Source organism: Triticum aestivum, chromosome 3A (genome assembly GCF_018294505.1).
Source record: "Triticum aestivum cultivar Chinese Spring chromosome 3A, IWGSC CS RefSeq v2.1, whole genome shotgun sequence".
NCBI lineage: Eukaryota > Viridiplantae > Streptophyta > Magnoliopsida > Poales > Poaceae > Triticum > Triticum aestivum.
The window spans coordinates 463499536-463508378 of NC_057800.1; positions in this window are offsets into that span (position 1 = coordinate 463499536).

The following is an 8843-nucleotide window of genomic DNA, read 5'->3' on the forward strand; positions in this document are numbered from 1 at the left end:
TAGGGTCTTTAGGAAAACAAGTAAAATCATATATTTCACATAAATTCCAAGCATAGCATTGCAAACGATGAATTTGATCCAGTAAAAGTTTCCCTTTTTGAGATAAGCAGTGTCGCACATAACAAGCATGCTCATCTAAAGATTTGCCCTCAACTAAGCTAGTTAGGGTTTCAGCACGAGCACATAGGGATCGAAGATGGTCCAAGTAAAAAGCTTCAGGAGTGTGATAGATTTTGAGTGGTTCTTCAACCATTAGTGTAGTAGGTACAACTATTTTTTTTGGTATTTTGCATTTCCTACCCATAACTAAAGATAGAGAACAAGAGCACAGAATAAAAACTCCTTAATGATAAAGCAAAAAAGCACACACGAGAATATTCACCCCATGCTATAACTCCCCGACAACGGCGCCAGAAAAAGGTCTCGATAACCCACAAGTATAGGGGATCAATTGTAGCCTCTTTCGATAAGTAAGAGTGTCGAACCAAACAAGAAGCTAAAGGTAGAACAAATATTCCCTCAAGTTCTATCGACCACCGATACAACTCTACGCACGCCTAACGTTCGCTTTACCTAGAACAAGTATAAAACTAGAAGTGCTTTGTAGGTGTAACGGGATAGGTTTGCAAGAATATAAAGTGCACGTAAATAAAAACTAGGGGTTGTTTTAGGTAAAGAAGCAATAGAGTTAGTATAGCAAGTGTGGAAAAGTGGTGGTAGGAGTTGCGAAATTGTCCCTAAGCAATTGACTAAGTTACTAGACCGATAACAAGTTTTATGTGGGAGAGGCCACTGCTAGCATGTCATCCCTGACTTGGAATTCTATGCACTTATGATTGGAAGTATTAGCAAGCATCTGCAACTACTAACGTTCATTAAGGTAAAACCCAACCATAACATTAAGCTATATTGGTCCCCCTTCAATCCCGTATGCATCAATTTCTATGCTAGGTTGAAGCTTCTGTCACTCTTGCCCTCCAATACATAGTCCTATCAATATAGAACTAACCCTATGGTGTGATCCACATGTGCGCTCATATGATGGGCACCAAAGGACAACAACATAACCACAAGAAAATTAAACCAATCATAGCAATTCACCAATTACCGATAGGACAAAGAAAATCTACTCAGACATCATAGGATGGCAACACATCATTGGGTAATAATATGAAGCATAAAGCACCATGTTCAAGTAGAGGGTACAACAGATTGCGGGAAAATGGACCGCTATAGATAGTTGGAGGAAGGTGATGAAGATGTTGGTGAAGATAACGGAGGTGTTGGTGTAGATCGCCGTCACATGATGATGGCTCCGACGGTGTTCCGGCGCCACCGAGAGAGAGGGGGAGAGAGCCCCCCTTCTTCTTCTTCTTCTTCTTCCTTGACCTTCTCCCTAGATGGGAGAAGGGTTTACCCTCTAGTCCATGGCCACCATGGCAGCCGAGGGGCGAGAGCCCCTCTGAGGTTGGATCTGTCTCTCTGTCTCTCTCTGTTTCTTCGTTCCTGATTCTGCCCTTTCATTCTTATATTCCCGGAGATCCGTAACTCCGATTGGGCTGAAATTTTAACACTATTTTTATCTGGATATTGGCTTTCTTGTGGCGAAAGAAGGCACCAACCGCCTTACGGAGTGTCCACGACGGCCCAGGGCGCTCCCTTGCCTCGTGGCCCCCTCAGGCATCGTCTCGCGTTGATTCTTCTTCCCAAAAATCACATATATTCTAAAAAAAATCTCCGTCGGTTTTATCCCGTATGGACTTGGTTTGATATGGATTTTCTACGAAACAAAAAACATGCAACAAACAGGAACTGGCACTGGGCACCGGATCAATATGTTAGTCCCAAAAATAGTATAAAACGTTGCCAAAAGTATGTAAAAGTTGTAGAATATTGGCATGGAACAATAAAAAATTATAGATACGACGGAGACGTATCAGTGGGTCTTCTTATCCTTAGACCTCTTGAATGGTCCAACCATATCATGCCCCCAAACCGCAAACGTCCAAGTTATAGGGATCATATGGAATTCCTAAGCCAGCACATGAGCTTGTCTGGAAAATTTCTGACACCCATCACACTTGCTAACAATATCCTCTGCATCAGCATGAGCCATTAACCAGTAAAACCCATGACGAAAAGCTTTAGCCACCAAAGATTTTGAGCCAGCATGATGATGTAACGCCCATGATGCGGCTATATCTCCCACGTGTCGAAGCACGACTTAGAGACATAACCGCATTGTAAGCAATGTCGCAGGTGAGGTAATCTTCACAACAACCCATGTAATGAAAAAGGGAAAAGAGATACATAGTTGGCTTACACTCACCATGTCACACAATAGCATAAATATCATTACATTCATCCAGATACACTCAAGGTCCAACTACGGAACCAAAATAAATAACAACCCCAAATGTGACAAAGTCCCCGATCGTAGCAACTGGGCACCACTACTAATCGTCTGGAAAGGAAATGTAGTATCGTCCCGAGTCCTCATCGAACTCCCACTTGAGCTCAGTCGAATCACCTGGAGCGGTATCATCGGTCCCTGCATCTGGTTTTGAAGTAATCTGTGAGTCACGGGGACTCAGCAATGTCACACCCTCACGATCAAGACTATTTAAGCTTATAGGAAGGGTAAAAGGTATGAGGTGGAGCTGCAGCAAGCAACTAGCATATTTGGTGGCTAACATACGCAATTGAGCGCTTGAAAAGAAGGCAAAGGCACGGTCGATAAACTATGATCAAGAAGTGATCCTAGAACAACCTACGTTCAAGCATAACTCGAGACCGTGTTCTCTTTCCAGACTCTGCCGAAAAGAGACCATCACGGCCACACACTCGGTTGATTCATTTTAATTAAGTTAAGATAAGGTTATCTACAACCGGACATTAACAAATTCCCATCTGCCCATAACCGTGGGCACGGCTTTCAAAAGTTCAAATCCCTGCAAGGGTGTCCCAACTTAGCCCATCACAAGCTCTCACGGTCAATGAAGGATATTCCTTCTCCCAAGACAATCCGACCAGACTCGGAATCCCGGTTACAAGACATCTCGACAATGGTAAAACTAAACAAGCAAAGCCACCCGAATGTGCCGAAAATCCCAATGGGAGCTGCACATATCTCGTTCTCAGGGCACAACGGATGAGACTAGATACGAATAAAACCAACCCTCAAGTTTCCCCGAGGTGGCCCCGCAGGCAGCTCAGTTTGGACCAACACTCAGAGGAGCACTTGCCCGGGGGTTTAAAATAAAGATGACCCTTGAGTCCACAAAACCCAAGGGAAAAAGGCTAGGTGGCAAATGGTAAAACCAATGTTGGGCATTGCTGGAAGAGTTTTATTCAAAGCGAACTGTCAAGGGGTTCCCATTATAACCCAACCGTGTAAGGAACGCAAAATCAAGGAACATAACACCGGTCTGACGGAAACTAGGGTGGCAAGAGTGGAACAAAACACCAGGCATAAGGCCGAGACTTCCACCCTTTACCAAGTGTATAGATGCATTAAGATAGACAATATATAATAATGATATCCCAACAATAAACATGTTCCAACAAGGAACAAACTCCAATCTTCACCTACAACTAGCAACACTATAAGAGGGGCCGAGCAAAGCGGTAACATAGCCAAACAACGGTTTGCTAGGACAAAGTGGGTTAGAGGTTTGACATGGAAATATGGGAGGAATGATAAGCAAGTGGTAGATATCATAGCATAGGCATAGCAAAAGAGCAAGCATCTAGCAAGAAAAGATAGAAGTGATTTCGACGGTATGGTCATCCTGCCTGCAAAGTTCTCCGAGTTGACGTTAGCTTGATCCTCGTAAGCATACTCAACAGGCTCCTCGATCACGTACTCGTCTCCCGGCTCTACCCAAAGAAAGAACATAAGCAAAGTAAGACACAATCAACCACATGCAATGCACAAGCAACACGATGCAAAACATGGCATGATATGCGGGATGCGGTATGCGATGCATATGCATGATTCGGAAAGGAATGATTGAACCTGGCCTCAAATTGGAAATCCAAGAGTGCCACTGGAAAGTGGAGTTGATTTCGGTCGAAATCGATATGAAGATCACCGGAATCGGATGCACGGTTTGGAAATGGCAAGCAAAACAAATATGGCACCGATCTGCGATTAACAGCACGAGGCCATCTAAATGCATCAAGAACAACATGCTACAACACCCTAGCATAACAACAAAATACATGGCAGGGATCCACTCAAGATGCTTGACAAAAGATGAACACTAAGCTACGGCTAATTCACTCAATAACAGGTTCAAACAAGCATGGCAAAAGTGCAAAAGATATCAGGTTACAGACTTAGTGAAATAAACATGTCAGGAATTTAACATCAGGAAGCAATGTTTAGAGCATGATAACAATAAGATACAGGAACATATCATGGCAAAGCAAGGCATGGCATGAAGCTACTCAAAGCATACAACAAAAGTCCCTTACTGACCATGAGCCAAAAGGGATCAGAAAATACAATGGCAACCATGTGAACATAGCAATTTCGTTAACAGATTCAGACTTAGCAGAAAACTGGAACATAGCAAAACAGATATTAAGTAGGCATGTTTACGAGCTCGATGCACTCACCATAAGGCATTGCATGACAAACTAATCATACACCCAGCAAGTAGACATGGCATAGAAGCTAAAAATGGCAAGAACAACAACATAGCATGCATGGATCAACTGCAACAACCTCGACAAAAATGCTTAACATGTAAACATTCTTCCAGGAACATTTTATAGCAAAAGTAGAGATCGATTAAGCCAAGCTAGGGTGCTCCATAATTGCAAACAAAGACATGGATGGATAGAGCACCACAATATCTACCAAACATCCTTACAGATCATGCCCAAAAAGAGGCATGGATCACTCTGTAGCAACATGAATACAAGGCATAAAAATATAAACAGGACAAAGACTTGGAATATTTCTAAGTCCCTGAAATCAGCAACATTATGAGAGCTACTTTGCATGCTTGTGCTAGTCACCACAAAGATCACAAAAATACATGGCATACATGTAACACCCCAAGACCGGAGCTTCAGATGCCTTCCAGGGTTTCCGAGATTCGTTGTTGATTTGTTTCGTCGGTTGCATTCATCTCTGCATCATGTGCATTGCTTCATGTCATCATGCAACCCATTTTAAAGCTCAACTAAATAAATTGCATGGATCTTCGGTCCATTTAAACCGAGGGAATTCACATGGTGATTCTCTTTATAACATATCCTCCCGATATTAGGGAGCTATTATAAATATTTCCATTCTTTTGGAATTCACCTTAACACACTTGCAAAATCCCAATGCTTTAGTCATCACGTCTCTTGGCCTTTAACTTTGCCCATAAATTCTTTCGTCATTTTCCGGAGCTCCACCAAAAATCGGAACATTTTTGGACACCTCTAATTCCTAGCCCTTATTCAAACCATTTGAATTAAATTCAAATGACTTTGAATTAAATCCTTGCAATCATGCCTCTCATATTTTTCTTGGAACCAGCGCATTTTTGCGAGTCCGGGAATATTATTTGCGTGCGCTAATTCTTTCCCAAACCCCCTCCATCTTTCTTTTCTTCTCCAATTTTGTTTTATGCTTAGAAATAAAGTTAAAGAGAGAGAGAGCAGAGAGCCCAACTGGGCCTCCCTAGGCCCACTCTCGCGCCAGCCCACCTAGGCCACCCGCAGCGAGGCCAGCAGACCTCCCGAGCGGCCCATAGGCCCAGCCGACCCCCACCAATTCTAACCTAGCCCGATCCCCCTCGGTCCTCTTTTTCCCTTCGTCCACCTCCTCATGCCGCCAGGAGTCCCCGCAGCCCAATCCTCATCTCTCGCTCTCTCCCTCTCCCATCGATCCCTCCTGCGCTGCCTCCACGCACATCTCTAGGGAGAGGAGCTCCTCGTGCCTCGACCCGATCCCTCCTCAACGCAGGTCTGCCGACGAGCGCTGTCCCATGCTTGTGCCTCCCTCTTCCGCGAGGACGCCGTCTCCGCACACGCCCGATCCCGCGTGCCCCTCCTCGTTGCCATGGCCTTCCTCCTGCTTCTCCTCCGCGCGCCATGGCCGCCTCCCGCTTCCTCTGCCGAGTCATACCTCGTTCCCGTGCCCGCATCCTTTGTCCTCCACGGCCAGCAGGAGCCCCCGCACTGCTCGTCCCAATCGATTTGTCCAGAGCTCGCCGGAGCCCCAGCACCGGTCGTCGCCGGACATCCTCCTCGACTCCACCCTGCCGGCTCACGGCACCGCCGACCTCACTTCAGCTGCGCATTGTCCTCCACCGCCTCCCCGCCAGGTTCCCTCGCAGGCTCCTCCTCGTCGCCTTGCCTTGCCGCCGGACCCTGCTCGGGCGCCGCGCCACTGCGGCCAGGAGCTCCAGCCCGACCTCCGCCCGTGACAGCTACTGCTCCCGCGACTCGAGTTGTTGCTCCATGCTTCATCATCTACCGTCGCCTCATTGACATGGCCATCGCCGAGTCCTCCCAGGACCCATGGAGTCTTATACAGGAAAACCAAGTTCAAAGACTGCCGTGGCTGTGATCTCGCCCAGTACCACTACGGATTCATCAAGACCGTAAGTACCCTTTTGATCGCCAGGACTGAGACCCTAGTTCGACTACATGTTGCTGCCCCATGCGAGTCCGCCAAGTACCTCGACGTCCGATGCCAAAAACGGTCACCGAACCGGGAAACGCCAAGTACTAGGTCAACGAGCACCGCCAAGTTCGTCTTCCGCCGTCTCCGAAATCGCCAAGTTCCACGATGAAATGAGAACAACTACCGTCACTGAAGGCCGTCGAGTGAACGTCTACCCATGTCATGTATTTGACCAAGTTCGATGACGACCTCCGAAGAACTCGGATTCGCCAAGTTTTCACTACCATCACCATGGATTCGACAAGATCGCGAGTACGACTACTTCCTACGACGACCTTGTACCACCACCGTCGCGAGAATGCCTACTTCCTCTACGAACCCGAACCGCTCCGAGAATGCACCTGGAAGGTATAACCGCCGAGACGATGACCCGTGGACGAAAGCATGTGTTGTCTGGCATGCATGTTTAGTTGTTGTTTTCGCCCGTGAACGTTAGTGGTTCCTCCTTGTTGCCATGCCGTCGTTGACTCATGGGAACCCGGTAACCGGGATCACCCCACCATCTTTTGCACGCTCCCGCCACACTTTCTTTTGCACCGACGTTCTCAATGAGTTGTCGAAACCGGAATGTTGCAGTGGCACCGTTTCGTTATCGTCGCCGTGGCACCCCTTTCTTTCTACTACGGTGAAAAATGCTTCATAATGCTCTTGTCAACTTTTAATAAAAAATTGCATAAACTTGTTCATGTCATCTGCATCATGATAACAACAATTAAAATGTTTAAATTGTTGTTGCAATAAATTACTAATGCATATGGGGATTTACCGGATTTGTTGTTTGTTATATCGGGCCCCATTTAAATTGTTTAGATGGTGTAGTTTTGTTATGCCTCACCTCTTGCCATGTTAACCAACATGTAATATTGTGGAGTGCATAACCGAGAGAGAACTAAATAATTGATGTGGTGTTTCGTCAATATGCAACTCGTTGCATATTGAGCTCCATTTAATTTGTAGGATTGCTTGTGCACTTTGTCATGCCATGCTTCATTAAACCGGACATGCATCATACTTGATTGTGCATCATGCCATGTTTATGTGATGGTTGTTTACCTTGTTGTTTGCTTCTTTCCGGTGTTGCTTCTTCGGGTTGATTCCGGTAACGTCGCGTTTGTGAGGAACCGTTCGACTACGTCCGTTTGTCTTCTTCATGGACTCGTTCTTCTTCCTTGCGGGATTTCAGGCAAGATGACCATACCCTCGAAATCACTTCTATCTTTGCTTGCTAGTTGCTCGCTCTTTTGCTATGCCTATGCTTGCGATACCTACCACTTGCTTATCATGCCTCCCATATTGTTGAACCAAGCCTCTAACCCACCTTGTCCTAGCAAACCGTTGTTTGGCTATGTTACCGCTTTGCTCAGCCCCTCTTATAGCGTTGTTAGTTGCAGGTGAAGATTGAAGCTTGTTCCATGTTTGGAGCATGGATGTTTTGTTGGGATATCACAATATCTCTTATTTAATTAATGCATCTATATACTTGGTAAAGGGTGGAAGGCTCGGCCTTATGCCTGGTGTTTTGTTCCACTCTTGCCGCCCTAGTTTCCGTCATATCGGTGTTATGTTCCCGGATTTTGCGTTCCTTACGCGGTTGGGTCATAATGGGAACCCCTTGACAGTTCGCCTTGAATAAAACTCCTCCAGCAAGGCCCAACATTGGTTTTACCATTTGCCACCTAGCCTTTTTCTTTCCCTTGGGTTAGGCCAGCCCAAGGTCATCTTATTTTAACCCCCCCGGGCCAGTGCTTGTCTAAGTGTTGGTCCGAACTGAGTAGACTGCGGGGCCACCTCGGGGAAACTTGAGGGCCGGTTTTACTCGTAGGATGTCTCATCCGGTGTTGCCCTGAGAACGAGATATGTGCAGCTCCCATCAGGATGTCGGCACATCAGGCAGCTTTGCTGGACTTGTTTTACCATTGTCGAGGATGTCTTGAAGAACCGGGATACCGAGTCTGATCGGAATGTCTCGGGAGGAGGTCTATTCCTTCGTTGACCGTGAGAGCTTGTCATGGGCTAAGTTGGGACACCCCTGCAGGGATTTGAACTTTCGAAAGCCATGCCCGTGGTTATGGGCAGATGGGAATTTGTTAATGTCCGGTTGTAGATAACTTGAACCTTAACTTAACTAAAATGAATCATCAGCATGTGTTAC